Source organism: Hemitrygon akajei, chromosome 8 (assembly GCF_048418815.1).
Source record: "Hemitrygon akajei chromosome 8, sHemAka1.3, whole genome shotgun sequence".
NCBI classification, from domain to species: Eukaryota; Metazoa; Chordata; class Chondrichthyes; order Myliobatiformes; family Dasyatidae; genus Hemitrygon; species Hemitrygon akajei.
Window position 1 is genome coordinate 65875810 of NC_133131.1, and position 11897 is coordinate 65887706.

The 11897-nt window shown below is 43.9% G+C and overlaps 1 non-coding gene across 1 annotated transcript; it reads left to right on the forward strand.

Annotated features, from left to right (window-relative positions):
- The first annotated feature begins 5704 nt into the window (after positions 1 to 5704).
- On the forward strand, positions 5705 to 5786 carry trnal-aag (transfer RNA leucine (anticodon AAG)). The gene has a single exon. It is a non-coding gene; the product is annotated as a tRNA-Leu (tRNA).
- Positions 5787 to 11897: the final 6111 nt, after the last annotated feature.

The window sequence follows — 11897 nt, forward strand, 5'->3', positions numbered from 1 at the left end:
CTCCAGAGGCTCCAGTCCGTTCCCTCTCTGAGCCTCTCCTATGTTTCCGGACACCTCTTCCTTCTTAGACGCGGGGGGGGGGGGGCTTGCCCTCCGCGGGACTCCTTGTCTCTCACAATCCCACCGAAAGTGTCCCTCCTCTCCACAGCTATAGCACATCCTCGGCCGCCCACACTCCGTCCTGCAATGCACCTCTTTCCCACAGTTAAAGCACACGCTGCCCGCCGTCCCTCCTCTCCCAGGACGGCCCCCGCTCCCAACCCACTGCTACTTCCCTGCCCTTCCCCTGCAGAGGGGGGTCCCTACTCTCCTGGGGGCTTTTCAGTCCTCCACCCAGCCACCACTTCCTGTATCGCTAAGGGTCGCTCCCGGTGGCCCGAGCCCCTTTTCCACCCCAACGCCCTCTCTTCCTCCCGCACCTCTCTAATCAATTGCCCGAATGATGGAGGGGGCCCCTTTCTATAAGCCTGCCGGATAGTCCACGCCACCTTGTCCTCCTCCAGAAAGCCACTGAATATCTGACTCATCCTCACGCTAGCCACGTCAGGCGCCTTCACTACCCCCCGCAGCCGCAACTCCGTAAGCATCCCCTCCATCCAAAATATGTACTCGGAGAGCTTTTCCCCTCTCCGTTGTTCCAGGCGTTGGAACTCTGCTAAAAGCAGCCAGGATTCCCCTGACAACCCAAACGCTCCCTCCAAAACTTCTCTGCATTCCTCTACTGAAGCCCCAGGCTTTTCAGCTTTCAACTACCGGACTGTTTTGGCTGCAGAACCCCTCAAACTTCCCGCATATCGCTGCCTCTTCACCTCCTCAGTGCCTGGCCACTCCTCTAACATCAAAGACGTATGCTCGATCCAGGTCTCATTGTCCACCTCCCCGTCCAGACTAGGCTTGGCTCCTGAGAACACCGCCAGCTTCAGCCGGGACCTCTCGGACACTCCCACCAAGGAGTTAAGTGCGGCTGCCAGCTCCGACGCCTCCACCGTCCCTGGAGGGGGGGGGGGGGCTGGTCACGCCTCCCTCCTCCGACCTCCCTTTACTAGTGACGGGCACCTCTCTGGGGGTCACTCCTAGCTCTAGCTCCTCCTCCGGTGTCTCATCATCCTCATCCTCAGAGAGGGTGTGGAGCACCCACGGCACTGACTCCCCCGGAACACTGACCGTCGCTGGCAGTTCCAACGTTAAAACGTCAGCACTCGTACGAGCCAACACCCAACCGGACTCTACCTCTTTACCACACCGTCTAGCTCCAAATCTACATGCCCCATACCTTTCACCAAACCTAACCCCCGCAGTAACGCATCTACCGAAACTCGAAAATCCACTCCACTCACTCCACAGGCATATTGCACCGGTACATCTTCCAACTCGCACCAGTTAACAATTTTATCTCTGTTCATCTCCGCTCTGCTGCCAGCGCGATTCCACAGGCTCAACAATCCAATCCCGGACGAGCCCCCACAAATGTAACTCTTACCCAACAGGCTGGTATATGTCTAGGGGAAAAGGAGATCCAGCCACTCACCAACACCACCTCCCGTACACGCAGGTGCTGTAAGAATCAAGTTTATGCCGCGTGCGCACACACACCATATCAAACTCACACCAGATACCGTTATGGAATACACTTTAAAGATTTTATTAAAACTAAAAGAGTACTATGTAATACAATATATATGAAAGAAAGGAAAAGACAGTAAAAGGCGCCAACTTATCAATGTTCAGTTAGTTTAGTGCACATCGCTGGAGCTCAACCATCCAACCATTCGACCCCTCGTCACTTTCCTCCGACCTCCACGTCCTCGCACATCGGATCACCCGGGTGGTCGACCGAGCAGTGCAGCGCACATCCACCATCATCGGCGTCTTCTTCCCGACCCCCCGAAAAGACCGCGAAACCCCCGCACCCAGACCCACAAGACAAATTACATTCCCCATCGGTCAACAAATGAATACAATCCCGATATCAGCAAGTCTAAACCTAAACAACTGCGAGAGAAAACACTTATCATACAAAGAAGCATTCCTACTATTAACAAAACAAAGAAACCATTTAGATTAACAGACACAGTACATTGTAATCTATCTCCCTGTATCATTTGTCAATCAACCTCGCGAGCCTCCTGAACAATCCAGAGTTCGTTCATCCTGCTCTAGCTCCAGTAGTGAAACACCGTCTGAATGAAGCTGCAGGTTTAGATTGGGACTCCAGAGGTATCCTTGTCTTCCGACATTCCACAAGGGGATCACCTCACTGATTTGACTTTGTTTTCCACTGCTCTGACAGTGCAACAAGAACATCAGACAATAGAATCAGATCTTAGCCTCCTCTCCCGCCTTCTGAAAGCACTTGAGCAAAGCCTCAGCTCGTAAATCACAACATGGCTGCGCCCATAATCGCCTCTTGTCAAATGTCTAACTGATCTTTCATTCTGCAGAAATCACCGACAGTCGCGTCCGCTGTTTAAATCTGGCGCTTACTCGCTGTAAGCAACCGTTCGCGCCATCAGAAGAACCGCAGAAATATTTTGACCAGGGTACCTGCTTCGCGAAACGACTTGAGAATATTATTCCATTCAGAGATATTAACTGGGAATTATTTGAGAAAAGGGGAAATACAGCATCATAGTATCGGAGGAGCATTGGTAGTTTCATGTTGATTTTGTTGCAAGGATTGATTTAGTCCCTGCGGAACTTGCAAGTAGTCCCGAAATCTGCAGTTGGCGTGCAAGAAGCTGTTACAGCCACTGCGCACCCAGGCCAAACTGCTCACGGGATCTTCCACGGAGCGGTGCTGGTGCCTAAGAAGCGTTACCTCGCGACGCCCTCTAGAGCAGGACAAAACCACGCGACATTTTCTGAATGAAAAATGCCACCTCGTCATCTAATGTTCTTGCCGTCCAACAATTTGTGAAACGTTATAGAGGAATTGGTGCTGCAGCTGGATGAGAAATGTGGGAATCGTTTTGACTCTTCCTCCGTGAATGAAAGAAAGTGAGATTGTTTTACATGTAACGCTCCGGTTAAGGTTTTTACTGCTATGCTGTAGGTATTTCATTTCAGCATTTCTATAACAGCAGCCTGTTCTGCTTTCAGCCTGTTTGCGTTTGAGCTGAGATAAGAAGCTTTGATATTCAAATTCGGAATGTGGTTTCAGCCAATCAGGAACGCGAGCTGAGAGGTCTCTGGTGGACTGGAGTTGGGAGAAGACAGGAGGGAAGATGGCTGAGGATACCGCCCCTGTTGCACAAGGAGCTTTGTGCAGATGAATAAGTTCCAGGAGGAAGAACCAATACTCCCGCAGGAGACCCGTTTGTTCGAGATGGAATTCGAGCGACGTTCAGAAGGTGGTGTGTGCTTTCACTCAGACCCAGGGTCCAGTGTGGGAGTGACAAACAAGTTTAAGATGAGCTCTAACTAAAGTGCACATTTGGCTGTTTCAAAGTAAAGACCCCTTTTTGTTTTATTTTTCTTTATATAATTTAATAACTATTAGCTTAAATTAACATTCTTACATATATTTCTTTATAATTGCATGTAGTATATGATCTGTTATTTCTTGCCGGGACAAGTAAATCTCACAGCATTGACACAAACCAGGGCTTGGCTGGGCGAGACACCCCAACCTCACGGATTTGGCAGTACCAAAATAATGTACACTCTCGATGTACGAAGCCAGGTAAAGGTGGATTTATCGCCGAGGAATCCAGCGACTGTTAACAAGGGGTTAATGAGCCGGCTCTCCAGAAACGGCAAGTAGAAGGGGTTTCATATCGAAACTGCAAATTTCCCTTCCATGATTTTATCTTGCTGCACTAAAGAACGCGCATGTGAGCTATATAGAACATAGAACATAGAAAATCTCCAGCATATCACAGGCTATTCGGCCCATAATGTTGTGACGACCATGTAACCTACTCTAGGAGTGCCTAAAGTTTCCCTACTGCATAGCCTTCTATTTTTCTGAAATCCATGTAGCATTCTATGAGTCTCTCAAAATACCCTATCGTATCCGCTTCTACCACCCTCGCTGGCAGTGGATTCCATTGCACCCACCACTCTCTGTGTCGAAAAACTTACCACTGACAATCCCCTTGGACCTACTGCCAAGCGTCGTGAAACTATATCTCTAATGTTAGCCATTTCAGTCCTGGCAAACAGCCTCTGACTATCCACACAATGAATGCCTCCCATCGTCTTATACACCTCTATCGAGTCGCCTCTCTTCTTCCGTCGCTCCAAGGAGAAAAGGCCAAGCAATAGCCAGTGAGTTGGCCTTCTACTGATAAATGATCAAGTAATAATAAAGAAGGCTGCGGGTTCCAGTCCCACCAGAGACGTTTTCCTTTCCTCTGCATTTGTTACAATGCTAAACACGGTCAGTGTTTGAGTGGACTAATGGTGGAGAATCTAGCAACCCAGGACATGGTTTGAAAACTTCGAGTTCAAGTTAAAAGATCAAATTAAATTTATTATGAAAGTGTATATATACATCATATCTACGTCCATAATACATTGTATATCACCATATACAATCCTGAGATTCATTTTGATGCCAGCAAAGTCAATAAATCTGCAATAGGAAAATAGCCATAAGGAAATCAGTGAGAGACTTCGCCAAATGGGGCTTTCAACCACTGCAACAGACAACAATCTCTGTTATCTCCTTCGGTACCAGAGTCTAATGGGAACATGCCAATTAGATGATTGCATTTCTCCTCAACGCATCCCCGTCCATAGAATTTATCGGGGAAATGCGAAGGGGCAGCGTACTCAACTATTCATAAAATAGCAAATAAGTTATTAAGAAAAAGAAAGCGATATGTTAACAAGATGCATGTAAATTATGAGTTCGACAATCTGATCACCATTGACCTTATTGAATGACAGAACTGAGTAGTCTTCTTCCTGCTGATGTTTATAGCTGTTCGCTTTTTCCACATTTCAGGAAACAACGCAACTGTTCAACTCGGAATTTGTCGACTCAGAAACACGTACAAGTCCGCAGTTTCCCCGGTATCTAATCCCAGCATAAACCCTGATTGAAGATGATGATCTTCATAGCTATTTAAAATGAAGCCCGGACTCAGAAGACAACCGGAACAAGAGAGCTGATACAAGAGTTTCAAGTGCGGAGAAACTACAATCAATAATCAATAATCTGAAAGCAGCTTCAGAACAACCTGTTTCAGCTGATTTTGGAGGTCTGTGTTTGCATATTAGATCTGCTTTAAATATCTGACAGAGGGCTAAGTATAAATATTGTAGAATTGTTGTCAACGTGAGCGTTATAATTTGCCATGTTAGGCTGCGAACGCTGGGATTTCTGCATGAAATGAAAACCTTGGTGCACGCCTTTAAAGGGTCGGTAGATAGGCGTAACTTGACTTCGCTTCCGCTACAAATGTGAAACTTTAAACCTACTGCTCCTTGTGTATACTGAGAAAATTCACGATAATTAGCGTCCTTGCTGTGATATGTGGAATATCATTCTGTCCAACCCAGCGGTTTGAAGAGGCAAATCTGTACCACTGCTTTCTCCAGTTTTCTTTATAGAAATATTGAATGAGTTGGAAAATCGAATAAGCATCAAGCTTCAAGCACATAATTGGGAGTTGTGTCAAACACACATCAACTGTATAACAGATTCTAGATGAACATGATCACCAATTCAGGTTATTGTGTAATTGATAGAAAACGGGGTAGTGTGGCCGAACGGTCTAAGGCGCTGGATTAAGGCTCCAGTCCCCAAGGAGGCGTGGGTTCGAATCCCACTACTGCCATTCGTATTTTTCTCCAAGGGCTTTGGTTGACAGTATTAAAGTGCATTTCGAAATGTTTTGCAGAACAAAATTAAAGAATCACAAACCATCATGGTGACGAAGTGGTATTGGTGTCCTGGTCTACGATGTCACTGTTGTGTTGCAGAGCGCTCCAGATTAGGTGTGGGGATGCTGTGGATAAGCTTCTATTTATTGAAGGAAGTGGATGTTAAAGTATTTTAGATCTGTATGTATTTTAACTCCATTCTGTAACGCTGTCTTTCTGTTTCTTGAAAAACGCAGCGAACTAGTCGGAATTCGATTGGGAAGAGCTTTGAAACGCGGTGTGAAATCGTTTCCCATTCAGACCAGAGCAGGATCATAAAGCAGAACACAGCCGCATTTTGCAAACGACTGTTACCATGAAACAGAACTACGCTGCAAAACCATCATAAAAACGTAAACAAGCTAATTAGAAGTGTCATCTATTTGAATCATCGCCCCGTTTCTTGATCCGCAGACAGCACCAGACCTGCAACGTTTATATCTATTGTATTACTGTTCCATTCCATTTTGGGATGTTGTTTGTGATTACAGGTACAGGGTCATTTATAAATTGCAATGTATTTCATGGTGTTCCTGAAATCGGCTTTCCTCCCATGGCAATTCGCTCCATGACAATTAAATGCTTCACTGGGAGTTGAACCCAGCATCTGCCACTTACTAGTCAGGCGCTTTGACCAGCTAAGCCACGGAGCTTTCCCACTATCCGAGCAGCTGATATGATGAAATTTCACTAGTATTATCGTACTTTCGTTATCACCAAGCGAGAGAAATGCTTCAGGTTCAGAAAGTATAAATGAGATTTTAAAAAGTAGACCGTATTTAGGGACTTACCCATATAGTCTGCATACATAAATATGCGTTCCTGCCGGTTTTCTTTTACTCTAGACCGGGGTAATGCCTGATGAAGACTCCGTGGTGACAGATCTCCCTCACCTTTTTTGAAGGCAACGTGTTAACCACGTGTTAACGTATGAGCGTAACCACGTTTTGATCAATGTGTTAGGAGATTTTCATACAATGCTGTAGCCGCTGTGGCTTTTTAAGCAAGATAGCATGGAGGAAATTAATGCTGGTGACCTTCTCCACCTCTGATCCCCCAAAGACAGCCTATGAGGACTGGCTCATGGACCTCCAGTTTGCTCTCCTGACGTCTGTAAGAAGATCTCCCGAAGACGTAAGTCTTGCTACCGTTCAGTGACTGTTGGTGCACCAGTCAGCCAGATTTTCAGTCCTAGTCCTAAATGCTGTCTCATCACCAAGTCTGATCCGGCCAACGATAGTGAGGTAGTCAGCAAACATAAATATGTCTAGTTGTGGAGAATTGCATTTAGTAACTGAGAGAGTAAGGATGAGTCTTGTGGATATATGAGCTAATATTATTTTATTTCCTGAGGCTTCTGAGGTACATTCTATCGGACAGCAGCAGTGAATAAAAAAGAGTTGTGTCTAAAGCAAGCTTAAATATGCCTGGTTATGGGAAACTGCACTCAGACATGGTCAGACCCCACTTGGAGGACTGTGCTCAGTTCTGGTCGCCTCGCCACAGGAAGCATGTGGAAACCATAGAAAAGGTGCAGAGGATATTTACAAAGATGTTGCCTGGATTGAGGAATATGCCTTATGAAAACATGGATGAGAGGTGTTTAAAATGATGAGGCATCGATCTTTTTTTTTGTAATTTATTTTTTTTAATTGAAGTACATTATCAAACAAACATTTCCGTGAGATGTATTTCAGACATTGTAAATATTTATCATATAATCATATATGTCACAAATATCCACATAGTATTTATCTGAGGTATACACTTATAGAAAAGAGTGGATAGAAAAAAAACAAGCAAAAGGGGAAAAAAGCTATGTACAAGTAGGGAGAAATCTTTTCTTTAAAACATATTCACTGATTTGTGAGAATAAAATCAGGCCTATGAGGCATTATATAGTTAATCCATTTTCCCCAGTATTGAATCAAATTGTTCCAGCTTATGATTGACAGATGCTGTTATCTTATCCATTTTGTAAATCTCCGTTGCAATTTCCATCCATGCAATTAAAGTTGGGCTCTCCTGTGATAACCATATCCTAGTAAGAGTTTTTTTTACCAACCACCAACAGGATATTCATTACATATTTATCCCTTTTCATCCATTCTTGAGGTATATAACCAAAACATATCGTCTTACTCTCTAAGGGTATTTCACATTTAAAGATGTGTTGTAGGGCCATTGTGTATCCCCTCCAATAGTCTTTGATAACAGGGCAGTCCCAAAAAATATGATAGTGATTTGCATTTTGATTTCCACAATTTCTCCAGCAAACAGGGAGGTTACTGTCATAATGGGATTTCTGAGAGGGTGTAATAAAATACCTTATCAAGTTTTTCCATCCAAACTCCCTCCATTTCTGTGAACTGGTATACTTCCATTGACACCTCCATATTGTTGTCCATTCTTCATCAGATATAATTATCCCTCCTTCCTTCTCCCATTTTGTTTTAATGTATGAAGTCGTATGTGTTTTACGATTTGACAAACTCTTATATATGCTTGAAATGATTCTACTACCATTGTCTGAATTATATGCTTTTCTAATTAGCTCTATCAAGAATGTACTTGCCTCAGTTACATTTAAAACGTCCTATTAACATGTTGTCGCATCTGTAGATACCGATAAGAATCTTGTTTTTCTAATAAGTGTTTCTCTTTAAGCATTTCAAAACTAAACAGTGTTCCCTCTTTCATTATGTTGCAAAGAACTATTATTCCTTTAGCTGTCCAGTCCTTAAATCTAGCATGCAGAATTATACGGTGTAAAATCTGAGTCATATGCACACCATTTACGAATTGCAATATTTTCATCTATATTATATTCTTTTATAGTAGTTTTCCATATTTTAGAAGTCAATTTCACCCATGTGTTATCAATAGTATTTATGTAACTTTGCAGGTTGTTATCAGCCAAAATTGCTTGTATGTGGATGGGAAGTACCCACTCCTCAATGTTTTTCCATTGAGCGTCATATGATGGGTTGCACCAACATATCACAGCTCTCAACTGTGCTGCAACATTATGATCTCTAAGAGAAGGTAGGTCCCATACCCACTTTTCCGTTGCTAATGGCAAAGTTTTGAGACGAACTCTAGGTCTTTTAGCCTGTCAAATATACCTTGATAACATCTTATTCCATTCATTGAATTGATTTTCATTCATCTCTATTGGTAGAGTCTGGGCAGTATATTCATTTTAATAGACTCAGTCCTTGAACAGAGACTGAAAAAAGGAATCAGGTTCCATCTTGCCATATCTTCCTTAAGTTTTTTTTTATATAAAGGCTGATAATTACATTCTGATAATTTTGCCAAATCTTTTGGCATAATGATGCCCACATATTTGAAAGACTCTGTTTGCCATGCCCAGGGATATCAATTTTCAATTTCTCTTGGTGGGCTATAGTTATGTAAAAGTAACTTGGTTTTATCTATGTTGATTTTGCATTCCGATAATTGATCATATTGTTCAAAGGATTTCTTCAAATTCGGTAAAGAGTATGTTTATTGCCCTAGATCAGGGCTGTCAAACTCATTTTAGGTCACGGGCCGGATTGAGCAAAATGCAGCTTCATGCGGGCCGGATCGATCGGACGCGTGCGAACGCAGCTTTCGTTGCCTCCGTTTTTTCAGCCTGCTCTCATGTGTTTCAGTCTCTGCTATAACTACAAAGTGTTTCACTTTACAAATTCCGTTTCTTATGAAGAAGACTGCCGAATAAACACTAAAACCCCTGAAAACCTGGTACCTGAATAAACTCAGCATTAGCCATATCATACGCAATAGGCGCTTCGATTACTGGGGCCAGCTTTAATAGTAATTAGATATTATCTCGCGGGCCAAAGATAATTCCACCGCGGGCCGGATTTGGCCCGCGGGCCTTGAGTTTGACATATATGACCTAGATAAATCAAAATGTCATCCGCTTTACAAGCCAATTTATGCTCTGTCCCTTTAATAGTAATTACCCTGATATCTTCATTTTGTCTGATGCATTAAGCTAATGATTCCAGATATAATGCGAAGAGTAGCGTTGACCATGCACAAAACTGTCTCGTGCCCCTTTCTAGGATAAGACTATTTGGTAAATATCCATTACTTTTAATCCTAGCAGTAGGGTTGTCATATAGTGTCTGTATAGTTTTAATAATTGTGTCCTGGAAACCAAATCTATGTAAAACTCTGTAAAGAAAATTGCAAATAACTGAATCACTTTACTTCAGAGTATTCTTTACGTTTCTGCAGGACCGCGGGGGGGGGGGTTATCTTGGTCGAAATTTATAAATTTATCGTCTAAAAACAACCTCTTCTTACCCCAGGCCCTGCGTAGAATCTCTGCCTTGGTACTGTATCGAAGGAATTTAATTATTATTGAGCGTGGCTTATCTTCTCTGCCTCGGGTAGGCTTCGGGAAGGCTTCACGATACGTTCTCTCAATTTACAGCTCCGTAGTCGAGGGAAGCTCCAGCGCGTCCCGCAGCAACTTCCCGACAAACTCCGTCATAGACAAACCCTCCGTTCCTTCGGGAACGTTGTATATCCTGATATTTTTCCGCCGTGATCTTCCCTCCAGGTCAAGCAGTTTACATTCTTGTTGATTTAATATTTTTATCGTCTTACTTAATAATCGTTCCACGTTTTGCACGCGATCTTCCACCTTCTCAATTCGAGTCTCTGCCACCGCTATTTTTTGATTGACGTTGGCGAGCTCTGACTTAATATCATGTAGCTGCTGTTTTATATCTTTCTGGAACTTCCTTATCTCTTTCAAAATTTCGATCATATTTGCCGCTTCGCCTAAACGACGCCTAGCGTCCGCGTCGCTGATACGCGGCCGGGTAGGAGAGCCGCTCGCTGCACTCCTCTCGTCCGCAGGCTCCGCAGTGCCGCTTTTTTTAAATTTCCATTCTTTTTCCCCTTTCTTGCCCCTCTTATCAGTTCAAATACTTTCGAAAAATACTATATTTGATGGGTTAACGCGGCAAAATATGCGTTTTTCCGGAGGAGCTAATGACTTAAGCTGCCATTCTCGATGATGACGTCACCGGAACCCAATCAAAGGCTTTTTCAAAGGGCTGAAATGGTTGCCACAAGAGGACACAGGTTTAAGGTGCTGGGGAGTAGGTACAGAGGAGATGTTAAGGGTAAGTTTTTATGCAGAGAGTGGTAAGTGCGTGGAATGGACTGCCGGCAACGGTGGTGAAGGCGGATACGATAGAGTCTTTTAAGAGACTTTTGGATAGGTACCTGGAGCTCAGAAAAATAGTGGGCTATGGGTAAGTCTGGTAATTTCTAAAGTAGGTACATATTCGGCACAACGTTGTGGGCCGAAGGGCCTGTATTCTGCTGTAGGATTTCTATGTTTCTCAACAAGGGTAAGGATGAGACTAGTGGATATATAAATAGATGCGATTTTGTTTCCTTTACTCCAAACTACAATTATAAATGCAATACTTTCTCTGGTTCAGCTTTCTTCTTTGACCTTGCACAGTCCTTTGACATTCACCCTGAGGCTAGCTGAGTCCAGACCTGTCTGAGCTGGTTTTCAGTCCGAGACTCCCGATCTTCCCCACAAAATCTCCTATCCGCCCCTCTGACTATAGAATCCCCTATCACTACGGCTCTCTTCTCTTCCCTCCTCCCCTTCCTAGTCAAGGGTTCAACCTCAGTGCCAGAGACAGGACCACTGCACCTTGTTGCTGGTAGGTCATCCCCACCAACAGTATCCAAAACGGTATACTTTTCTCCTTGGAGCGACGGGGGATGAGAGGTGACCTGATAGAGGTGTATAAGATGATAAGAGGCATTGATCGTGTGGATAGTCAGAGGCTTTTTCCAAGGTCTGAAATGTTTGCCACAAGTGGTCACAGGTTTAAGGTGCTGGGGAGTAGGTACAGAGGAGATGTCAGGTCTAAATTTATTATGCAGAGAGTGGTGAGTGCGTGGAATGGGCTGCCGACAACGGTGGTGGAGGCGGATACGATAGGGTCTTCTAAGAAACTTTTGGATAGGTACATGGA